This window comes from Echinops telfairi, unplaced genomic scaffold (assembly GCF_000313985.2).
Source record: "Echinops telfairi isolate 266 unplaced genomic scaffold, ASM31398v2 ScPeMD7_5592;HRSCAF=6446, whole genome shotgun sequence".
NCBI classification, from domain to species: domain Eukaryota; kingdom Metazoa; phylum Chordata; class Mammalia; order Afrosoricida; family Tenrecidae; genus Echinops; species Echinops telfairi.
In genome coordinates this window covers 26,025,306-26,039,967 of record NW_022109491.1, presented here as the reverse complement: position 1 = coordinate 26,039,967, position 14,662 = coordinate 26,025,306, and positions in this window count along the sequence as shown.

The window sequence follows — 14,662 nt, the reverse complement described above, 5'->3', positions numbered from 1 at the left end:
GGAAATCATGGCTTGTTGGAGAGGCTTATAAGATATTCCCTGGAAAACTGCTGTACAATAAAAATGAGCAGACCACCACCATCCGTGACAACAGAGACGGAGCTCAGAGCCACCAGAAGATGCAGGGAGTGACCCACAGTGGCAATACATCCTGTCCACCTGCGTTTGTACAGAATTCTAGAGAGGCAAAACTCGCCGATAAAGACACAAAGCAGATCCAGGGTGGCCTGGGGCTGGGAAGTGGGGCCTGATGGGGAAGGGGCAAAAGAGGTCTTTGGGGAGGAGGCCTGGTGACATCGTGGTTACACATTGGGCTGCTAATGGCAAGGTCAGCCGTGCAAAACCACCAGCCACTCCACGGAAGAGATGGGGCTTTCTACTCCCATGACGAGTGACAGTCCGGGGAAACTCACAAGTGTCCCGCCCTCTCCTACAGGGTCACTATGAATGGACGTCGACTCGATGTCTGGGTGTTTGTTTTTCGGCGTGTTTTATTGCTGTTGTTTTTAAAGCTCTGCATCTGAATTGGGTGGTGGTCACACAAGGTGTACAATTGTTAAGTCACACCACCACCCCCGCCCAACCTGTTAAGTTTGCTGCACTGTGGTGGGCTGTGTTGTCAGGCTGCTGGGAGGCAGGTGGTCAAGCTAAGACCCGGAAGAAAGGGCTGGTGATCCGCTTCCAGCAAGGAGTCAATAAAAACCCTATGGATTGAGACAGAACCGCGTCCATCCTGCTCAATTTCGGACATAGCATCAGGGAGAATCAATTGCTGCAAGGGGCCATCATGTCTGGTGCAGAGAGGAGCCACGTGGGTGACGGAGACCCTCCCGGAGCTGGGGTGCCACCACTGGCTGGACGTTGAATTCGAGGTTCCGGCCTCTGGTGAAGAAGCTGCAGGGGCACGGGTTCCGCTGTTCATCAGGTGACCATGAGTCTCATCGACTGGATGGGACCCCCTCCCTCCCTGTCTCAGCACTCCTGGGGAACGATGCTCAGACATGGATGGAAATGGATGCGTGTGATTTTGCGTTCCTGATATCCCCCTGCAGTTGGTCGGAAAAATTACCTGTCTGCACCCTGAGAACTTCATGATCCCTTCTGATGCCGTCTGCACGCTTGCTAGTCCCGGAGGTCTCCCAAGACCTAACCCGGAGGAGACCCTCTGTTGTCTGCTTAGCGAGGCTCCCGGGGGTCGCAAAGGGCACGTGCGGCGACTGTTTGTGGAGCACAGACTCTGGGCAGCACGAGCGCTTTCCCCAGTCCCGAAGTGGATGCTCTCCTGATCCCCACTGCACAGAAGGAAATGGGGGTGGGCAGGTCGGCCCCAAGGGAACACAACTGGCGGGTGGGAGAAGGGCTTTGAACAGGGCAGCCTGGCCCCAGAGGCCTCCACCGCACCCTAACCCTACTTCACAATAGGGCAGGGTTCCGAAGCGAGTGTTCAGTCTTCCAGACAGCGCCCCTCTTCTGGGGCCCCAAATGTTCCCCTCCCCCTCCACAAAGCCGCCCGCGAGGGGGCGAAGGGAGGAGCTAGCAGCCACAGCTCCTTAAAAGGCAACTTGGTGCTGTTACCGGATGGTGCCTGTAGGGGGCTCCAGCCACCTGCAGCCTCTCTGGGAGGATCTTGTATTTCTTCCCCATGAGACCCAGGGCAAGTGACTCTGGGCCTCTCTGTGCATCTATCAGTTGAGTTAGGATAAAAATACGACCTGGGTATGAGGAGCCTTGGTGGTATAGAGGGTTCATGATCTAGGGCTGCTAGTGGCAAGGTTGGCAGTTCAAAACCACCAGCCCCTCCACAAGAGAGGGCTGGAATGATCTGCTCCCATAAAGATGGATGGTCTCAGGAACCCTATGGAATAGTTTTGCTCCATCCTGTGAGGTCGCTGAATTGATTTGATACTAGGGTTTGATTGATATTGTTTTTAATGGGTACAGACAATTCTCTAGGGGTGAGGGAAACCTTTTGGAACTGGTTGCATTCCGAACATACTGAATGCCGCCGAGCTGTGCGCATTCAGTATGATTCCTGTCATATGATGCGAATTTCCCCTCAATTGAAAAGAGAGAAACTATGCAGATACCAATACCTTGTTGCCGGGAGGTGACATCAAGTCAGATACCAATAGACAGATATGCAAAATGAGTATAAGCTCTACCTAGAAGTTGCAAAGTAGATTAAAATTACAATAAACTTTGAGCCTTTAGAATAGTGTCCGACCCCTGGAGTACACAGCAGTAATTTTTATCTCCATGGACCTGAAACACCCCAGACTGTCAGCCACTCACCTGCCTGCAGGTTGCATCTCATTGGTCGGCCTGCTTCAGCCCTGGCATGCTCCACCCACCTCCATCACACTTTCGGCCTGTAGCGGCAGCCGAGGGATGGGAATGACAGACTAAAAGCCAATCAGATCATGGCTCTCTTCTACTCCAAACATGCCCTCCCCCACCTCCACCCACACCCCACCCCACCCCAAGAGTAATTGCTAGTCCTTACAATGGCCTCGGACACCCTGCCTGATCTGCCCCACCCCAAATCGCTCTCTGCCTCATCTCCCACCACTCACTTGGCTCTAGCCCCATGAGTGGGCACACAGCAGTTTCCTGGTCCTTCCCACCCATGCCAGGTCTTCTCTTGCCAGGAGGTCTTTGCCCTCACTGCCCCCTGCCTGGAACACGCTCCCCTAGAGCCAGTGGCTGCTCCCCTACCTCCTCCAAGTCTGCGCCCACCTCACCTCTCTGCCGCTCACACGGAGGGAGAGCTCACACAGGGCGGCTCTACTCCCGCCCCTCATTGTGCAGCCCCTTCGCCCCAGCTGGCTGGCTCTCTCTCTCTTTCGAAGTTCTCACCACACCTGACCCTGCACACTGATTTATTTTCTGCCGTCTGCCCACCTGTCCCACGAGGTGGGTGGCTCCTTGATGACCATCTAGGTCTCCATCCAAAAAGGTTCAGAGAGTCTTGCTGGGAGCCCAGCCTGGCACACAGAGGCCCCTGTGGACAGCTGTGACATGGTGGACAAATGCCCACGGCAGTGCCTACTGGCCTTTCCCGACACTGATACTGCTAGGAGTGCACGTGAGTGGCCCCCACATCCCCTAGCACAGAGCGGTGGGGCACTCGCTGGAAACCTACTGCCCAGGGCAGGGCAAGCACCTGCAGAGCCCAGGGCATCTGAGGTCTGGGGCCCAGAACCTGAGGCCTGAAGCCTAGCCTTCCCCCACCCTGGCCCTCTCCCCTGGGGCTCCGGACTCGCTTCCTCCCCTCGCAGCTGTGGCTCCCACTGTCCAGCCTCCCCTGCTCCTCTTGGCCTGGCGACAGCTCCTCAGACCTTCCTTTCCCCCTCCTCCCTCCCCCCGACCCCCCGCTGTCCGGAGTACCCCCACCCACTCACCTCCTTCCCTCCCTTCCTAGTCTGGGCCCTAAGCCTCCCCCTCCACCTCCTCCACCACCCTACCCCTCCTCTCCCCTCCCCTCTAGTCCCTTCCAGGGTGAAAGGCCAGGGAAGTGGGGGTGGGGAGGGATTAGAGGAGCCCCAGGGCTCCGCCTCTGACAGGCTAGGTTACCCATTTGTCCACTCAGAGGCGACTCAGACTCCCGCCTCTGTTCTGCCACGCACCCACCGCACCGCTGGTTGGTTCCCCTTGTAGTTGCGAGGTGACGTCATCAGTTTCTCCTCGCAGCGACCCGCGTACCACTGGGCTGGCGGGCGGAACACTGCTGCCCCGCACCCCCTCCCAATGGTTAGGCTGGAGCCCATTGGTGCAGCCAGCGGGTCATCCGGCTCCTCGAAGCCTTCCTCTCTTTCACTGCCGCTCCCCTTAGCCAAACAGGATGCCCTTCTCCAGGGACTGGTGTCTCCCGACAACACCTCCAAAGGCTGGGAGACCAAGTGGTGCCATCCTGGACTCTGAGGAGCATCCTGGCTGTACTTCTTCCAAGACAGAGCTGTTTGTCCCCTCCAATAACCTCCTTGCTTTTCAGCACTTTAGAGGGGTCCTCTGCAGCAGATGCATCCAAGGCAATGCGAGTGGCCTTAGGCAAGTCATTTACCGTCTCTGTAACTCAGTTTCCCCACTGAAAGATGAGACAAGACCTACTTCGAAGACTTCCTGGGCGGATGGAGTGTGTCCTGACCAGCTCTTCACTCAACCCTTGACACACAGAGACTTTGTTTGTCTTAGCACAAGGATGCGTGGAGGTCTTGTGTGAGGGTTCTGCGGATGGAAAAGACCTCCACCCCCCTCGGCTGGGGAGGTGCATCACGACCCTGCCCAATCGACCTGGACCTCAGGAGGAACTTTGATGGATCCTTTCTATCGGAGCCGGGAGCTACTGTCGTTATTCACATCGCTGCATGGTCTCTGGTACCCTCAGGCTTCAAGGAGGCCATAGTCAAGACTCCATCTTCTCTGAGATAGAGGCCAGGTCCCAGGGAACATTGCAGCATAGCACCCTTCTCCGGAATGGAGGCAGGCTCATCCACGGTGTGCAACCTGCAGGCGACACCACCTTGCAACCTGCAGGCGACACCACCTTGCAAAGGCGGTGTTTTCTTGGGCAGTGTGCTGCACGAGGCCTCTCTCAGGGTTTAAAGAGCAAAGATGACCCAGTCAGGACACAGGGGGCCTGAGCCAGGCCAGGCAATGTGCTCCCTGCCTGGGGGGCGTGTGCAAGCTGCACTCGGAAGACAGACGGCTGCACGAGAACTGGTGCCTCCGATGACAGTGGCGAAGAGCACTGGCTGCCCGGGCGCTGCCAGAGGGCCCCGGGGAGACGCCGACTGACCGCTCCTTCCAAGTGAGGGTGTCGGTGAGACCTTGCCTCGCATCCTTTCGACACGGTGCTGGGTGAAGAGGAGAGTCAGCCGGGAAAGAGGACGCCCTTGGAGGAGGTGGCTGGCCACCCCGGCTGCAACCAGGGCTCAGACACTGGGAGCACCGGGAAGCTGCCACGGCAGGGCCGGACAGTGTGGCAGAACTGACTCGGTGCACCCCAACGAGGCTGAGCCCCGGGGCCATGCTAGAATCCAGAAAGGGAAGCCACGGCATCGCCCTGTTTTACAGATTGAGATGCTGGAAGGCAGAGACCTCCACGCTCCCAGCTCCCAAAGTCTGAGTCCCATCTTAGCGCCCACCTGGCCCACTGGGCTCCCTGTTCCACCCTCCTGCCTTCACCTACCTGAGTACCCAACCCCAGCCACCCCCTCACCCCCAATCTCCACGAAGTTCCTCCACACGCCTGCTCTGTAACTCCCCTCCCCAATGTTCCCCAGGCACGTGCCAACTCCTCCAGGGTTCTGATCCCAGCCAGGCAGAGGCTAGCCAAGGCCAGACCAATGTCACTCCTGCTCCCTACCCTTCCAGACAGGAGAACCTTGTTCATACATACATTTATTCATACACATACATATATTCATACCCACATGCGCATTCGTACACACACATATGCATTCACATATTCATACACATACATACACACATACATAATACATTCATAGACACATACATACATATACACACATATATATACATACATACAAACCAACAGCTATTACTTCATGGGAGAAGCTCCTATTAGCTGAGCAACCTGCGGAGTGAGCTCTCAGAGCTGAGCAGAGTACAAGCCAGCCAGAACTGAAACTCCTGCTCCCTACCCTTCCAGGCAGGAGAACCTTGTTCATACATACATTCATTCATACACACATACATATATTCATACCCACATGCGCATTCGTACACACACTGTGCATTTGTACACACACATATGCATTCATATATTCATACACATACATAACACACATACATAATACATTCATAGACACATGCATACATATATACACATATATACATACATACATACATACATACGAACCAACAGCTATTACTTCATGGGAGAAGCTCCTATTCGCTGAGCCACCTGCGGAGTGAGCCCTCAGAGCAGAGCAGAGTACAAGCCAGCCAGAACGGAAACTCAGGTCTGTCTGCTTCCAGCATGCTCGCTGTCAGCCTGTGAGCTGCTGAGCAATTTGAAGGGACATGATTCCCAGCTCTCACTGCCATCACATCAGTGCCAACCCACAGTGACCCTAAAGGGCAGGATAGAACTGCCCCTGTGGGTTTCTGAGACTGCAGCTCTTTACAGGAGTAGAAAGCCCCGTTTTTCTCCCAAGGAGAAGCTGATGGTTTCAAACTGCCAGCCTTGCTGTTAGCAGCCCAACACTTAACCACTAGGCCACCAAGGCTTCCTTCCCCAACGCTGATCCATTTTCTCACCTCTAAAGGGGAGACAGTAACATTTGGTGGCACCTTGGACTTTGGGGGTGAAACTGGGGGACGCTGTGATGTGCCCAGCAGAACAGTGGGCACAGGCATGACACAGCTGCAGTACTGGGGACCCTGAGGCCCAGCCTCAGCCTTGCCACTCTTCTTGTGGCCTCCACCAATCACACACCCCCTCTCTGAGCTTCATTAGATCAGTCTGGGAACTAGGGCCAAAACACAGCGGCCGTGCCAAAGGTTTTTCAGTTTGGTTTTGGTTCGTGTTATGTTCCAAACATCACTCTCACACAAAGGAAAAGTGAGACTGTGCCAACATGGCCTTCCACTCCTCGGCATCAACCCCTCAGCAGGATGGTGACGCGGGTCCAGAGGGCATCAGCGGGTTGAGTGTTTACCTTAAGAGAAAGCCGGCCAGCCGAGGTGCCATTATGAAATGAAACAGGACCCCGGCGAATGTTCCGCCAAGCAAAAGTGTAATGTTTGGGTGATCCTGGCTTACTTTAGTTTATGTGGGAAGGAGTGATCTTGTTTACAGGATTGGGAGAAAGATGAGGCTGTCTGCTCCCACAAAGATTGACAGCCTTGGGAACTCCAAAGGGTTGGAATCGACTCCAGGGAGGTGGGCTTCGTGTAGTTTTCCTGCTGGACAAGAGTTATTTGCAACTTCAATCGCCAAGTGGACACGGAACTTCACTGAGTTTGGGCTCTGCTAAGTCAGTAAGGGGCAAGTCACACAAAGACCCACTCCCCTCAGTGTTAGCTCGCCCCTTGGAGCTCTTGGGTGGTGCCCCCGGGTGTTACTGAATGACCTACAGGCATCCTTGGCAAGATTTCCAAGTTTGGAATTATTATTTCTCCACCTGAGGATGCAATGCAATAGCAGAGGTTAAAAATATTATTCAAAAAAACCTCACTGCCATGAGTTAACCCCAACTCATGCCCTTTAGGACAGGGTAGACCTGTCCCTTTGAGTTTCTGAGAAGATCGTTCTTTCCAGAAGTAGAAAGCCCCTTCTTCCTCTTGAAGATTGGCTGGTGGTTTCGAACAGCCGGCCTTGCAGTTAGCAGCGCGATGAGTAACCACTGTGCCAACAGGGCTCCTAATCATGGAGGTAGACAGGATGCATGCATCCCCAAGCCTTTTGTGTTTCTTGGCTTTAACCTGTGCAGTGGGCCTGTCTGCCACACCCAGAATGCTGAGGGAGGCCCTACATTGCCCAGTCAAGGTGTGCAGTGAGCTAGGAGCACTTACAAGGCAGTAGACTATCCACCCAACCCAACCCACTGCCACCAAGTTCATTGGGACTCCTATCAACCAGAGGGCAGAGTAAAACTGCTCCTTAGGGCTTCTGAGACTGTAAATCTTGCCTGGAGCAGACAGCCTCATCTTTCTCCCACAGAATGGCTGGTGACTTTGAACTGCTGACCTTGAGGGTACCAGCCTGGATTCTGTGTGTCCTGAGCTCTTATCTGCACCAGTGTACATGCTCCAGTCTAGCTGGAACTGAAAGGCAGGACAGGGGTCATGATAGTGAGGGTGAGGGAACCTCAAAGAACCAGAGGACTATTTTATGTTTCATCAGTGCTATACTGGACCCTGAGTGACCTTCCCTTCCTTGTAACCCTTCTGTTAGGGGGTGTCCTATTGTCTACAGATGGGCTTTGGGTCTCCGCTCGAACCCCCGTGCGTGACACTAACTCCTTACAGAAGTAGAAAGTCCCACCTTTCTTCTGCAGAGCAACCAGTGGTTTCGACCTGCCCACCGTGTGGTTAGCAGCCCACTGTGTGACTGCTAGGACACCAGTGCTTCTGATGGGAAGATGGTACTGATGCCGATGTATCTCAAAGCTCCAACCAGAGCTCCAACTGACAGTGTGGTCTCAGAGCCAGCGGCATCACCATCATTGGGAATCTGTTAGAAATACAGATCCAGCACCTCCTGGGTGCCGGGGTCCAATCATCCGTCCTTTCTCCAGGTGACTCTGAGGACAGTCAAGTTTGTCAACCACCCCTCCAAGCAAGTTGGAAACACGACCCAGCGTCGCCACCTGGTGGTCTTTTAGAGAAGCGACATTTTCCTTGCTGGGAGTGAGACTTACTGGAAGCCCTTGTTGAAGATGAAGCATTGCGGCCTTCGGTGCGGATTACAACTCAATGTAAAGAAAACCAAAATCCTCACAACTGGACCAATAAGTCACATCAAGATCAGTGGAGAGAAGGTTGAAGTTGTCAAGGATTTCGTCTTGCTTGGATTCACAAAGAATGCTCATGGAAGCAGGAGTCAAGAGATCAATGATGCATTGCATTGGGTCAATCTGCACAAGACCTCCTGGAAGTGTTGAACAACAAGGATGTTTGTTACTTTGAGGACTAAGGTGCACCAGACCCCAGCGATGGCATTTTCAATCTCCTCATGGGCATGTGAAAGTTGGACCTTGAATACGGGAGACTGAAGAAGCCAGGCATTTGAGCTAGCAGAGACAAGCACTGGCAGAGACAAGCACCATGGACCGCTGAAAGAACAAATCGATCTGTCTCGGAAGAAGTACAGCTAGAGTGCTGCCTAGACGCCAGGATGGCAAGACTTGGCCTCCTGTTCTTTGGACAGGTTGTCAGGAGAGACCAGTCTCTGGAGAAGGACATCACGCTGGGCAAAGTGGAGGGGCAGCAAAAAAGAGGAAGTGCCCTCAGCGAGATGGACTGACACAGTGGCTGCAACCATGTGCTCAAACATAAGGACAATTGTGAGGATGGCCAGGTTCTGGGCAGGAAGGTGACTTTGAGTACTCCCATCCCTTTTCTTACATGCAAGAACATACAGCGGGGGAAGTTCACCCTGGTGACAAGCCCTTCCAAGTTTCTCCCTGTCCAGACTTCAGATGCGGCCTGACTTTTCCCCGACCTCTCCGCCCTCATCTCCTCTCCCTCCACTCCCTGCCTTCCAGACTTTATCACGATGTGACCCATTGGTCCAGTTGTGAGGATCTGGGTTTTCCTTACATTGAGTTGCAATCCATACTGAAGGCTGAAGCCTTTGATCTCCATCAGCAAGTGCACCTGGTGCAAACACTAGCTGCTTAATAAACCTTTACCTGCTCTGTGAGGGATTTCCTTGTGTTTTCTATTCCTAAATATTTCATCTTTTCAAGACGATCATGTGCCAAGTAGTTAAGCACTAGGCTATGATCCACAAGGTCCCCAGTTCAAACCTACCAGCAAGCAGCTCCACAGGAGAAAGATGGGTTGTCCTACTCCTGTAAACAGTAGTCTTGGAAACTCCCAGGGGCAATTCTTCCATGTGGGCTTTGTTGCTTCTGAGCTAGATGGCTGCTTGTTTGTCTTCAAGCCTTTAAGACCTCAGATGCTATATCTTTTGATAGCCAGGCACCATCAGTTTTCTTCACCACATTTGCTTATGCACCCATTTGTCTTCAGTATCTTGTCAGGGAAGGGGAGCATCACAGAATGCCAGGTTATTAGAATGAAGTGTTCTTGCATTGAAAGAGTACTTGAGTAGAGGCCCAATGTCCATCTGCTACCTTGATACTCAACATATAAATATATGTATAGATCTATTTCCCTATCATTATATATAAATATATTTACATCTGTACATGCCTGTACTTAGACCTCTATAAATGCCTTTTGCCTCCTAGTTCTTTCCTCTATTTCCTTATACTTTCCTCTTGTCCCACCACCATGCTCAGCCTTCATTCGGGTTTTAGTAATTCCTCTCAATTACATTGCCCTTGATCAAGCCCTACCAGTCCTCCTACCCCCTCCTTGCCATCAATTTTAGATCCTTTGTTGTTCCCTTTTCCCTGGGTTTGTTAACACCCACTTCCTTTCCCCGCCTCCCCTCTCCCATGTCGTCATTCCCCCCACCCCCAGAACCGTTGATTTCTCCTCTGGATTGTTTATGCTGGTCATTGAGGGTTTGAGGGGGGGGGCTTGGGGGGTCATTGAGTTTTATAGCTATTGTAAATGCTAATTTTTTTTTTCTTGATTTCCTTTTTAGAGCTCACTTCATGAGCGTGTAGGGATCCAATTGATTGTGGTGTGTTGATTTTTTACATTAATGTATTTATATTGAGTATCACACACACACACACACACACACACACACACACACACAAACCCTTGCTCCCATCCTGTTAGTTCAGACTCAGAGTGACCCTATAGGACAGGGTAGAGCTGCCCCTGTGAGTTTCTGAGACCGTAATTCTTTACTGGAATAGAAAGCCCCATTCTTTCTCCTAAGGGGCAGCTGGTGGTTTTGAACTGGTGACGGTGCAGTTAGTAGATCAACGTGTAACCACTCCGCTACCAGGGCTCCTGGAGTATAACACACGGGGTAGGGGATGGGGGACATGCAAAACACAGTTCTACAGCGGGACTCAACAGAATAGTGAGAGTGTCCCTGCGGCTGAGCATAGCCTCTCACCTCTGTCCCACTCCCTCCTCACTGTCACCTTCAAAGCGGGCTTCTTTGGGGTGAAAACCATTGTCCCTGATTTTTCCTTCTGTAGCAATGGTGCCATGCAATCTGGAATGGGATTTCTGGATGCTCCAGTCAGGGCTGCTTCCACTCTAGCAGCTCAGAGTCCCTGGAGCCCCGGCAGCAGCAATCTGGGCACCCTTTGCTCATTGCTTGGGGTCCCGAGTGGGCAGATGCCCCAAGGTCAGTGCAGAGCGCTGCAGCCAGAGCAGCTCTGCCTGCAGGTGTTACAGGGCAGTGCCTGGCGAGGGATCAGAGGGGCAACCACCTATCAAGGGGCTCCAACTCCCACCCGATATTCCTAAAGCCCTTATATAATCTGCACAAGTGAAAACCCTGTTTATTACAATGATCTGGGCTTAGAACCAAATTCCACTTTGCATATCAATGTCAAGTGCATTTTGCTCGGTGTCATTATGCCAGGAAAGTGACTCCCTGGCTGCCAGGATTTTTTCCAGCTTCTGACAAAGACCACTAGGGTTCAAACTTCAAATTCAAAGAGTTCCTTTTAAAAAAAAAAAAACTCCAATCTATCAATCTTGTCCCCAGGCAAGTCTCTTGGAATGCAAATGTCCTGGTACTCCAAAGCACTGGGTAGGGCTTGTCTTTTCAGAGCCTTCTCTGTGTCCTAAACACATCTAAAGATCAAATTAATGGCTTGAGGCAAGTGGGCTTACAAGCTCTGTCTCTTCATAATTCCCCAAATAATTTATTTCAACCATTATATAAATAACAATAAGCAAGAAGAAATCAGTATAAACAAAGTAGAATCAGATACTAAGCTCAATTCTTAAAACAGTCAAGTTCAATCTAAACCTTTATCTAAACTATTCTATTTATACAAAAATATGGGATTAGGCCTCTTGAGAGTATCAAGCCAGAGTCAGGCTTTCTGCCAGTCATTCTGACCTTCGGTCAACCATTGTCCTTGAGCAGCATGATTTCTGAGAAATTCAAATGAAGATTCCTACCACTGAGCTCAAAATATACATAGACAACATTCATTTTTATCATTTCACACAGGAATAACCAAAGACTACACCCAAAGAGAATAATAAAATCTTTAACTTTCCATATACTTTCCAGAAAACAACTCAGTAAACTGCAAGGACATATCTGACTTCTGGCTAGCCAAAGAAACACTCCCATGAGGCAGGAGTCAAACAAACATTTACTTTCCATCTTTATGACTTGTTTCTCCAGTACCCCACTCCCACGTTACCATAATTGTGTTAGTCTGGGTAGACTAGAGAAACAAACTCATCAACATGCATATGTGTATAAGAAAGAGTTTTATATACAAGAGGAATTGAAGATTGAGAAAACATCCCAATCCAGTCCAGTCCAAGGCCGTAAGTCTGATATTAGCTCATATGTCTGATACTGATCTATAAAGTCCTCTTCAGACTCATGAAACACATGCAATGAAGCCAAATGCAGGACGATCACAGGCCAGTGGGTAGAGAGTCTTTGGATCCAATGGCGTTGTAAGCATCTCAGTGCTGGCAGGAGTCTTCTCTGTGGCTTCTCAAGCTTCCAAGGTCTGGTTGCATCCATGTGGCTTATCTTCTGCAATGTCTCCCAGGGAGTAGCAGAGAGAGAGAGAGAGAGACATCTTCCGCCTCCAAGGAGGAAGTACCAGATTTCCCAGCATTCTCAGGAGAAGGCCACGCCCACACAGAAGTCTTATTGGCTATCTCCAGAGTGACAGCCTAGACTCCACCCTTACCCTCTTCATCCTTAAATTGACAGCAGATTTGGTGACTACCACAGGTGTTAAATTTTAACTTAACTGCATCTGCGGTTATCCACTTTCCAACACTCTCTGCATGATAGCAAGGCCACTCACATCCCTGGTCTATGGTCAGAGGGGATCCAACTGAAGCCCAATTCACATGTATTTCCCCGTCAGTTGTTTGGTTGTTTTAAACTAGAACAACTTTTGAATGGGTCAAAGGGTAGATCAAATTATAAGATATTACATTTTTACCTGTTTCTACCATAATGGACTTTACAATGCTTTCTGATAGCAAGGCAATTCACATCCCTCAACTGGTCAGAGCGGATTCACCGAGGCTTAATCTATGGGGGAACCCTGCAAAAGGATTTTGAGCTTCCACTATCATCCATACCCTTCTGCACATCAGGTGGTCACAATTTCAGATCTAATACTGTTCCCTCCATCACATTTGGAGTATATTACCTACAATCCTTGGATCACACAGGCTGCTGCACTTATTCCATGTGGACTTAGTTGACGCCTCACTTAGATGGGGCTTTTTTGAAGACAAGCCTTTAAGACTCCAGACACTATCCTTTCTGATAGCAGGACACCATCTAGTTTCCTCACCACACTTTGCTACAGCACCCATATCGTCAGTGATCTCTTCATGAAGGTACTGAATTGTTCCATGTCATAAGAACCAACTGTTCTTAGATCGAGGCCAGAATCACGTGTGAGTCCACAATCCACTCATATAGCTATGGTTTGTAGATGTGTCCGATTCACCTTAGAGATGTCATTGTCATTTTATGTTAAGAACATTATCAATCATCTCCCTGAGGCATAAAGTGACTCCATTGAGAGTGTTATTCATTTAACCAGTGGTATAGGATTTAAAACACAGTTGAGAAAAGGAAATTTTACAAGTCTGGGTGGGCTATGAACCGCAATACATGAATTGCTGGCGTGTGCAGGTTAAGCTCTTAAGTGACTGGACACAATGTACACACAGGGTGGGAGATGGTGATAGGGCAAAACTTTCTATCACATTCATTTACAACAGCAGAACCATAACAGCAGATTAATGCAGGGCATCAAAAGTGTTAGTATATGGTAAGTACCCCAGGCCAATCAGTCCTTGGGCACCCTCAAGGCTCGGGATCTGAACCAAAGCCCAACAACAGACAGTTTATACCCTTGGGGTAGCAGTGTGTGCTTCACACACAAGCGAGTTTCAGCCTTAAGTCCAAGGGCTACAGGCAAACTACACCCTTCTCAATATGACTGGACTATTGAATGGTATGATGCATCAATCATACCTCAAGAAAACTATTTTTTAAAGGGTATCAAAACACTTATTCAAAGCCCCAACAACAAAAAGGGCAATAATTCGATTCAAAAATAGACAGAGGTCATGGACAAAGAAGAGATTCAGGCAGCCACAAAGCATTGGAACAAACATTCACCAACATTAGCCATTAAAGAGATGCAAAAAAAGCCAGCCAGGAGGTCTCCCCTCACCTCAGCAGGGCCAGCAACATTCAAAAGAAAGAAAAGGAAACCACAAATGCTGGCCAGGTGCGCACCCCAGGAGCCTCATCCACTGATGGGGGGACTGAGGGAGGGATGGTGCAGCCCTTGTTGAAAATGGGGTGGTGCTTCCTTCAACCAACAGAAATCCCCTGTGGTCTCACTCCTTGATATAGAACTTGAGACATAAAAGCCATGGCACGAATGGTTACATACACACCTCACAGCATTGCTCCCCCTAGCAGAAAGAGGGGAGTGACTTCCTCCATGTCCGCACTGTTGTCAGCATGATCCCTCGTGACAGCCGAATGTTTCCATGCGCACTTCCTAAAGGTGAGGCCATTCTCCTACATGACCACAGTCGAATAATAACCCACATCAGAGAGTCTTACGGCGGTGTAAAGCCATCACTCTTATCCAACCTGCAAGCTTAAGATGCTCGACTGTGAAAACGGTTCTGTTTTTGTTTTTCTGGTTCAAGATCCAGCCTAGGATCTCTGGTTGCTGGGCGTTGACCTCTCTAGTTCAGAACATTGGTCCCCAAAGTTGTTTTTTTTTTTAACAACAAAACTACTCAGTCCCCAACTGGCAATGAAAAACTTTTGTGCTATGACCCAGAATCC